The sequence below is a fragment of the Elephas maximus genome, chromosome 22 (assembly GCF_024166365.1).
Source record: "Elephas maximus indicus isolate mEleMax1 chromosome 22, mEleMax1 primary haplotype, whole genome shotgun sequence".
NCBI lineage: Eukaryota > Metazoa > Chordata > Mammalia > Proboscidea > Elephantidae > Elephas > Elephas maximus.
This window is the reverse complement of record NC_064840.1, coordinates 29,304,413-29,314,510: the sequence shown is the minus strand read 5'-3', so window position 1 is coordinate 29,314,510 and position 10,098 is coordinate 29,304,413. Positions and strand designations below refer to the sequence as shown.

Genomic DNA, 10,098 nt, shown 5'->3' with positions numbered 1-10,098 from the left:
GAAAATTCTGATTCTGGTCCATTTATAATGTATATTAGAGAGAGACAGAAAGAGAGAATCCCTGGGTGGTACAAATGTTAAAGGCTTCTACTACTAATGGAAAGTTTGGCAGTTTGAACTCACCCAGAGACAACTTAGAAGAAAGGCCTGGTGATTTGCTTCCAAAAGGTCACAGTCTTGAAAACTCTATGGCCTGTAGTTCTACTCTGGACACATGGGGTCACCGTGAGTCAGAATCAACTTGACAGCAACAGGCTTGGTTTGGTAGTTCAATGGTTATGCACTCAGCTGCTAACCAAAAGATGGTGGTTTGAAACCACCCAGCAGCTCTGCAGGAGAAAGACCTGGCAATCTCCTTCCATAAAGATTTCAGCCAAGAAAAGTCTATGGGGGCGGTTCTACTCTGTCACATGGGGTCACTATGAGTCAGAATTGACTAAATTGCACTTAAAAATAACTATATATATATATATATATATACATATGTTCACACACATATATAAATATACATATATATGCATTTGAATTATGTGATGGTAAAGAATGTTGAATATACCATGGACTACCAGCTGCCAGAAGAAAAAGCACATCTGTCTTGGAAGAAGTACAGCCAGAATGATCCTTAGAAAGGAGGATGGCGAGACTTTGTCTCACTTACTTTGGACATATTATCAGGAGGGATCAGTCCCTGGAGAAGGACATCATGCTTCGTAAAGTGGAGGGTCAGCAAAAAAGAGGAAGACCGTCGATGAGATAGATTGACACAGTGGCTGCAACAATGGGCTCAAACATAACATAAGGGTGGCACAGGACCAGGCAGTGTTCCATTCTATTGTACACAGGGTCGCTATGAGTTGGAACCAGCTCGAAGGCACCTAACAACAACAACATATGTGTGTATAATGGTCCTTTTATACATGGGTGAGAGTGGTTCATTTTTCTCTACAAGTGGACATTGAGTATATGCAGAAAATACAGACCCCAATGAAGTTTCCTCTAGGTGAGAATGTGGGGCTTCCCCCAGGGGCCTCAAATAAATACTGAGCCTCCTTGAGTACCCTTGGTGTGAGGGCACCTGTCCTACTCTTGGACCCCCGGTGACAGCGTGCCCGCCCTGGGCCCACAGCCTCTTCTCTCCCCCAACTTTGACCTGGCACTGTAGCTGCTCTGTTGCCTGCAACAACCCTGTACCAGGCCCTGGGCTGAAACCCTCCCTGTCTACCAGGAAAATGTGCCACTTGGATGTCCTGCTGTGCCAGGAGTATAATGGACTGACCGCCAGCCCCAGGAATCTGCCACTGTGGTTGCACCAAGGCCATGCTTCCATGAGCTGCTGCAGCCAGGCACTGAGCATGGAAGGGATACTGAGGAAGACCCATTGCTGCAGACAGGACTCCTCTGTTGGGTGACTTACTCAAGGACTCCCCAATGGCCTGGCTAAAACTTGCCATGAGCTGCTCCCAGACAGGCTCTGAGCATGGCAGGGATACTGAGGAAGACCCACTGCTGCAGAATGGGACTCCTCTGTTGGGTGGCTGACTCAAGGACTCCCCATTGGTCTGGCTAAAACTTGCCTCTGGAGGCTGTCCCTACCCAACCCTCCTTTCTTTCCCCTTTCCCACACAGGGGTCAAACCGCATCACAGTCTGACAGTTCTTCCTGCCCCCTTTCAAGCCCCATCTTGGTATATGTCTCTCAGAGGACATGATAGATACAATAGCGTCCCCCAAAGATGTCCACAGCTTAATTCCCAGAACCTGTGATATGTTAACTTACATGGCAGAAGGGACTTGACAGATGTGGTTAAGGATCTTGAGATGAGAAGCTTCTCCTGGATTATCCAGGTAGGCCCAAGGTAGTCACAAGGGTACCTAGAAGAGGGAGGCAGGAGGGTCAGGTGGGAGAGACATGTGGTGATGGAAGCAGAGATTGGAGTAAGGAACTTTAAAGATGGAAGAAATGACCACGAGCCAAGGAAAACAGGTGGCCTCTGGAAGCTGGAATTAATCAGAATGGATTCTCCCCTAACCAAAAAAAAAGCACAAACCCATTGCCATCAAGGCGATTCTGACTCATAGCAACCCGATAGGACATAGCAGAACTGCCCCATAGGCTTTTGAAGGCTATAAATCTTTACAGAAGCAGACTGCCACATCTTTCTCCAGCGGAGCGGCTGGTGGGTTTAAACCACCAACCTTTAGGTTAGCAGCCAAGTGCTTAACCACTGTGCCACCAGGGCTACTGGGATTCTCCCCTAGAGGCTCCAAAAGAACACAACTCTGCTGACACCTTGAGTTTAGCCTATAAGAGCCATTTTGGACTTCTGATGTCCAGACTGTAAGGCACTAAATGTGTGTTGTGTTGTTTAAGCCACGAAGTGTGTGATAATTTTTTACAACAATAGAAAGCCAACACAGAGAATGAATGCACCTTCTAATGCTGTACAATGAACATGGAGGGTGACAACAGTTACCCACACTTTTCAGATGAGGACACTGAGCTTTCCCAGTTCGCTTAGCCCAATGTATTGCAGCTGGGATTTGAACCCACATGGCTTCAGAATCCCATGCTCACCACTGCCAAGCTGCGCTGGCCCTCAGCCTTGACTTGGAGCCTTGCCTGGCCATTCCTGCCATGCTCACATATCTAGCCCTTTTCTCCCTGTTCTTTGGTCCCCTGCGTTCATTGTTCCTCAGACATTTGCAGTGCACCTACTGTGGGCCATGTCAAAAATGAATAAGGCACAGACCCAGTCCTCAAAAGTAGGTGAGGAATTGCAATACAGAGAAAAGATGGTGGAGGGTTGGGGAGGGCTCCCTCAAGAAGGCTGAGACCTAAGTGACAGGTGGGAGTGATCCAGACAATGTGGGAGAGGAAGAGTGTTCCAGGTAGAGGGAACAGCATCTGTGAAGTCTCAGTGGAAGCAGAATATGTTCCTGTGTCTATGCTGTTCTTTATTAGCTCAGAGGATATTAGATTTAGGATCCCCCCTACACTGTTATGACCCCAACGGATTGACTGATTGCATTATATTAGATTGCATTATGGAAGATGATTACATTACACTCAATTAGATTAGATCCACAGGTATAGAAGTTGGATAGAATATCCAACAAGTTTTTTTTGGGGGGGGCACAACCCAATCCATAACAGGTTCCAAATGGAATTTCTATGGCACTCATAACTTAGCACAGTACCTGGCATGTGGGGGGCAGGCACCAAATAAACATCAAACAAATGGATGAGGGATGGGTGGATGGAGGGATGGATAGATGGATGGATAGGTGGGTGGGTGGGTGCGTGGATAGGTGGATGGGTGGATGGGTGGGTGGGTGGATGGGTGGGTGCGTGGGTGCGTGGACAGAAGACTGATTGAATGAATAAGTGAGTGGTTGGAGAACAGCTGAAGTACGGCAACTCCAGTGAAACCTCAACAGCATCATCACTGCTTTACCTGCATCCTCTTCCCACCCCCACACCCGTCCATTCTCCCCACAGAAGCCAGATGAGCTTTCCAAGTGTTAATCTGTTGACCTCATCCCTCACCCTCCACAGCTCCCATGGGGCCCCGTGGTCTGGGTCCTCTCTCCTCCAATTCCATCACTGCCTCTCTTGCCCTCGTTCTCTTTCCTCCACCCACGTGATCCCTGTCAGTGCTCAAAAGCACTATATGCTCATTCCTGCCTCTGGGTCTTTTCACATGCTCTTACTCCTTCCTGGAATGCCCCTTTCCCCCCATCCCACTCCACCCCATTGCCTATTGAACTCCTTCTCGGCTGTCAGATTTTATATCATGTATCACTTCCTCCAGGAAGCCCACCCTGACCACCCAGCTGGCCCTGGCTCCTCCATTGTACAGGTATAGGAGCTGTCCATGGTGCCTCAATGCCACACCCTCTAGAATCACTGATGTCCGCACATTTGAGGTGGACACTAGCTTGCCAGCATCCCATAAGTGGATGTCTCACTGCTTTTCCGACTCAGGATTTTCTCTGAAGTTGAGATGCATTCTACACTGTTCCTCAGAAGGTCTTCAGCAGGACTGCACCCCAGATGCCCTCAGTGGTAACCAGATGAATAATACACTCATCTGAGTTGTCTTCCTTCCTTGTTTCATTCTCCCTGTTCCCCTGCTCTTGCTTTCTGGAGTTGCCTCCAAATACACTTCCTAACCCCAAGTCTGTGCCTCAGGCCCTGCTTTCAGGGAGACTCAGACGAGGACATTTCATGAGCCAGTGAGTCCTGGCCACACTGGCTGGTACCTTAAGGGCAAAGTTTGGGTCCATTTGGGTCATTTTAGCATCCTTGGGTCAGACACTAAGTTGAAAGTCAACAAATATCCTTGAAAGAAAGGAAGAAAGAGAGAGAAGGATGCATGTGTCTAGTTCCACAACCCACCTGTGGCCCAGATACAGCCTGTGTAGACAAAGAAGCTCCTTTTTGAAGCTCCCTCCCTCATTCTTGTCTGGTCTCCATTCAGTATAATTCTAGTTCCCACTTCACTCCATTTCCTACCCCCCGCCCCATACACACATGGTGAATTATACACTCTGGAGGCCCTGCCTGGGTATAAAAAAGCCCATGATAGAAACTCCGCCAGCCATTTTTTTCCCTTTTTGTCCCCATGAGCAGGTGCACAACGTAATGCCCCTGATTTTCAAGATCTGATTAAACTGTCATAAACAGCACGATCACAATAACACTCTGCCTCAGCAAGGCCCAAATTATTACAGACCTGTGCACATCCAAATACACTGTAGATAAGGGTCTGTCAGCATTTCCATTATTGGGCCCTGTTTGTGATATTTGTTTATTTAAATTGGATGGATTGAGTGTGTCAGGGAGCGATGGATAGGCTGGCAGCATGGGTGGCAGCGGGGTGAAGAAAATGTCGCCTTCATGCTGCCACTTGCTGACGTCATGCATGTCTCAGGCTCATCGGGGCATGCTCTGGAGACTTACGGCAGCTGGAGCAGGGAGTCAGAAGCTGGTGATATCTGGCCTGCCACTGGGGCAACAGGGAATCATGGGCTAGATGAAGGGGAGTATGGGTGATTGAAAATGCCATCTCCAAGCTGGTAGTGATTTTGGAGGGGAGTTGGGATGGGGGTCAAAGGAAGTGGGGAAGGAACCAACAGCATTAGAAATACTTACCATGGGTGAAGCAACTCTATGACCCTCACATTTGGGTTACAATGTGTATAAACATTGGTTGGGAAGTTGGAGCTTGCCAATGGCTTCTCATTGTTCTTAGACTCAAGTTCAAACTCTTGACCACAGCCTTTGATGCACCACGTGATGGAATCTCATCTCTGCCACGCTCCCTCTCACTCACTTTGCTCCAGCCACATGACCACTCAAGTCCTTAAATATGCCAAGATTTCATACCACAGAGCCTTTGCACAGGCTAAATCTTCTGTCTGAAATGCCCTTCTCCCACCCCTTCCTCAAGCTGGCTTCCTCTTATCTAAGCATTCACCCCAGGTTTCTGCTCCTACCACCCACCCACTGTTAGTTGCTCTTAAAAGCACCCTGTTCTTTGCCAACAGAACATTTATCACCCTGGATAATTATGTGTTTGCCTATTTGCTTATTATCTGAGACAACACATGTTGGTTTTGTCGTCCGGCCTTCTCTCTTCTTTGGAGACATCTCAGTGTCTCATTCCATGTGGTTCTGTCCTGGCTGCCAATCACCTGCTCAGCCCTCTCCCCACACACTCACATTGGCCACAGGAATGGAGGTTTGAACCAGGCCTGGATAATCACAACATTCCACCCCCCAGTGAAAGTGAATGGTTCAAGAAGTGCACATGTGGTAAAAGTAAGAACAATCAGTGTCCTTCCTGTACCAGGGACTGCAGAGTGGTTTTAAAACAGGGCAGCAAATTCTTTGACTCTGCTGCCAACAATAACCAAAAAACCAAACTAAACCCACTGCTGTCGAGTCGATTCCGACTCATAGCGACCCTATAAGAGTAGAACTGCCCTGTAGAGTTTCTAAGGAGCGCCAGGTGGATTCGAACTGGCGACCTTTTGGTTAGCAGCCGTAGCACTTAACCACTACGCCATCAGGGTTTCCGCTCCCAACAATAGGTGGAGTCTAATTCCTCTCTCCTCGAATATGAACTGTCTTCTCTGACTGCCTCAGCAAATAGAATATGGCAGAAGGCACTTGCATGATATCTAAGGTTGGGTTACAAGAAGTGATGCCACTTCCTTCTGGCTCTACCTCTTGGGACACTTACACTTGGAACCCAGCTGCCATGTTGTGAGGAAGCCCAAGCCACATGTGGAGGCCATGTATTAGGTGTTTCAGCTGACAGCCCCAGTTGAGATCCAGCCAACAGGCCAGCATCAACAGTCAGCCATGTGAGTGAACAAGACTTCAGATGAATCCTACCCCCAGCCTTTGAGTCGCCATGAATGATGCCAAGTGGAGCAGAGACAAGCTGTCCCACTGAGTCCTGCTCAAATTGCAGATTGGTAAACACAATAAATGTTTTAAGGCACTGAGTTTTAGAGTAGTTTATGCAGCAATAGAAGACCTAGACAGAGTGTGAAGCTGAGAGGATGTAATATTGGGGCTCTAGGCAGCCAGCCACCCAGTCCGCCTCCTAGAGAGAGCTGGTCTACAGACCAAAGCCAAGTGGGGATGAGGGCTGATAGGAGACCGATGGACAGAGGCTGTGGCCAAGCCTGGTCCCCAAATCTCTTCCTGCAATTCCGTGGGGCCACCTCGGGTCCTTCCTGGTACCTGCAGTAATTAATGCCCTCTGTGTTTAGGCAGGAGCCCTGGTGGTGCAGTGGTTAAGAGCTATGCTTGCTATCCAAAAGGTCAGCAGTTCAAAGCCACCAGCCACTCCTTGGAAACTATGAGGCAATTCTACTCTGTCCTATAGGGCTGCTATAAGTCTGAATTGACTTGACTGCAATGGGTAACAGGTGTTTAGGCAAATTGGAGTGGGCTTCTGTCACTGATACCCATAGCACTAGACTAATATATTTTTTTAATTTATTTTGTTGTTGTGTTAAAAATATACACAGTGGAACATACTCCAATTCAACAATTTCTACACGTACAATTCAGTGACATTGATTGCATTCAAGTTGTGCAACAATTCTCATCCTCCTTTTCCAAATTACTCCTCCCCCATTAACATGAACTCACTGCTTCCTAAGTTTCCTATCTAACCTTTCAAGTTACTGCTATTAACTTGATCCCATATAGATTCTTTAAGAGAGCAGTGGTCACAGCAGACATTCTTTACAAGTTAAGCTAAACTATTATTTGGTTTAAAGAAGACTTCAGGAGATATTTTTGACTTAAGGTTTAAAGATTTCTCAGGACAATAGTTTTAGGGGTTCATCCAGCTTCTGTGGCTCCAGAAAGTCTGGATTCCAAGAGAATTTGAAATTCTGTTCTGCATTTCCCCCCTTTTGATCAGGATTTTTCTATAGAATCTTTGATCAAAATGTTCAGTAATGGTCGCCAGGCACCATCCAGTTCTGATCTCATGTCAAAGAAGGCAGTTGTTCATGGGTAATTTACCATTCCCCTTCCTACTGGACTTTAGCACGGCCCAGTTCTATCTTGGTCCCTGTGCCCGCAGCATCCCACACAGTGCCGCATACTTTGTTGTTAAAGATTGACTCCAGAAGGGAATGAGCTCATTGATTCTCCCACCATTCTCAGCACTGGGTTTGCTGGGGAGGCTCCAAGAGGTGAGGGGATCCTCAGGGTACCTGGGTGCTAAATCCTGGGGGTGGAATTTGAACCCAGGTGATATGATAACCTTGAAGCTCAGGACCCTTGAGCTGACTGAGACAGGAAGGGCATCCTGAGGAGACTATAAGGGTCTCACATGGGGCCCAGTGTGCAAGGCACCATCAGATGACCAAGACAGTAGTCTGGGGGACAAGATAGGGACATGCTTCAGAAGCCAATGACAGCCCTTTGGTCAGACCAAGGCCACAGCCAGGGCTGGGTAAGCCTTTGAGAGGCCTGCAGGCCAAGGCCAAGTTACAGGCAGAAGCCAAGAAGAGGCCTCCCATACCTGTCCCAGGTGGCACTGGGACTCTGGAAAGAGGCTGAACCTGCAGAGAGGGACTCGTGTTAAAGCCTGTCATTGTCAGCATAGGGGTTCTGTTCATCTCATTCTACTGTCCATTAGTATGTGGTACAGATACTAACATCCCCCGACTGCCTCCCCACTCACCAGCCCAGCACACGCTGACTCACGGGCTTCCCATAGCAAGCACCTGTGACTCCCACCTGGGGCTTGTTCTCAGGTGATGTGCACGTGGGCAGCCTTCAGCCAGTGACAGATAGGAATTGGAGGCTAAATCCCCCAGCTCCCTTGCCCCTGATGGTGTGTTTTACACTAGCTTCCAGAGGTTCCCAGTGGGATGAGTCCCAGGCGTTCAAGGTGGTAATGGGTTTGTTAGTGCCCCCTGTATCAACTCTTTCCTCCTCTCACCTTCCTGTACCCTCTTTGGTACTTTCTGGATCACCTCCCAAAAATGTCATTTGCCCTTGCATTCTTGTCTCAGGGTCTGCTTCTGGGGGGCCATGGGTTTTGGTCACTTTGGGTACAGGACTGGCCCATGGGCAGCATTCTAGAAATTTAAGGAAGCTTACCTTTTTCTAAAGCCCTGTAAATCCTTGCTCTGGGAAACCCTCCCCGTCTAGGCCAGGCTTTGCCTGGTGTTTACCTTTAGGGATGCATGGTGCTTTCCGATTATCTTTATGATTACTTATTGAGCACCGGACTGTGAACCCTGTGAGGGCAGTGCTGCCGTTATTGTGCCCCTCAGCCCCATTGGCCCAACACCTGGCATAGGGCAAGGTGGTCCAGGAAAGATGAATTGACTAAGACATGAAAGACTCATTCCTTGATCCTTGAGCTCCTCCTGGGCATCAGACCCTGTACCAAGTTCCACCCTGAATTCTGTGGCATCACTGCTCCCATTTCACAGATGGGAATGTGCAGATTTGGAAGAGTCAAGGTCATGTCCCCAAGGTCACTGTATTTGTTATCTGTATTAGTTAGGTGCCATCGAGTCAGTTATCTATACTGCATAACAAACTGCCCCAAAATGTAGTGACCTGCAACAACAATATTTATTATTTTGAGATTTCTGAAGATCACCAATCCAGGTGTGGCTTACCTGGGTCCTCTGCTAGACCACCTCACAGGCTGTGACCAAGAGGTCAGCTGGGCTGCACTCTCAAATGAAGGCTTGGCTGGGGGATGATCTGCTTCCAAACTCATTCATGTGGTGGTTGGTAGAAATCAGTTCCTGTGAAGGTTATTGGACTGAGGGTCTCCTTTCCTTCCTGACTGTTGGCCGAAGCCTGCCCTCAGTTCTTCGTTCCATGGGCATCTCCAACACGTCAGCCTGCTGCTTCAACCTGTGCAAGCTGAGAAGGCAAGAAAGCGAGAGAGCAAGCAAGAAGGAAGTCACGGTCTCTTATAGCCTGATCTTGGAAGTGAAGTCGCATCATTTTTGCCATTTTCTATTTCTTTAGACCACTACTCGTCTGTCAGTCTATCATACTGCGGTGGCTTGTACGTTGCTGGGATGCTGGAACCTATGCTGCCAATATTTTAAATACCATCAGGGTCACCCAGGGGTGGATTATCCAATAGGCAAGGTAAGCACAGTGCTTACCAGATCACCTGTAGTGAACAATTTCACACTTTTTCACCACATCAAAGATTTTGCTTCTAAGTATGGCTGGCATCTGTCTCTCTCCCAACATGACAGTACCTTCCTACAGAATCAAAGCCACTTTTCAAGTATACAATCCCTGACAAGAACGGATCACCCAATAAGCAAGGTAAGCATAGGCTTACTTACTAATCTGTAGCAAACAATTTCACACGGGTTTTAGCATTGTGAAACTCATGTGAAATTGTTCGCTACAGATTAGGAAGCGAGCACAAGTGAGTCCGTGCTTACCTTGCTTACTGGGTAACCCATCCCTGGGATCAACCATGGTGGACAAGTTTCAGCAGAGCTTCCAGACAGATTAGGAAGAAAGGCCTGGTAACCTACTTCCCCAAATTAGCCAATGAAAACCTTATGGATCATA

At 47.9% G+C, this 10,098-nt stretch overlaps 1 long non-coding RNA gene across 1 annotated transcript; it reads right to left on the bottom strand.

Moving 5' to 3' along the window:
* Nucleotides 1–667: 667 nt before the first annotated feature.
* LOC126065911 (uncharacterized) lies at nt 668–9,417 on the bottom strand. The gene is made up of 3 exons (XR_007514952.1): nt 9,171–9,417; nt 1,777–1,871; nt 668–875 (listed from the first exon to the last, which is right to left on the bottom strand). It is a non-coding gene; the product is annotated as an uncharacterized LOC126065911 (long non-coding RNA).
* Between the last annotated feature and the right edge of the window lie 681 nt (nt 9,418–10,098).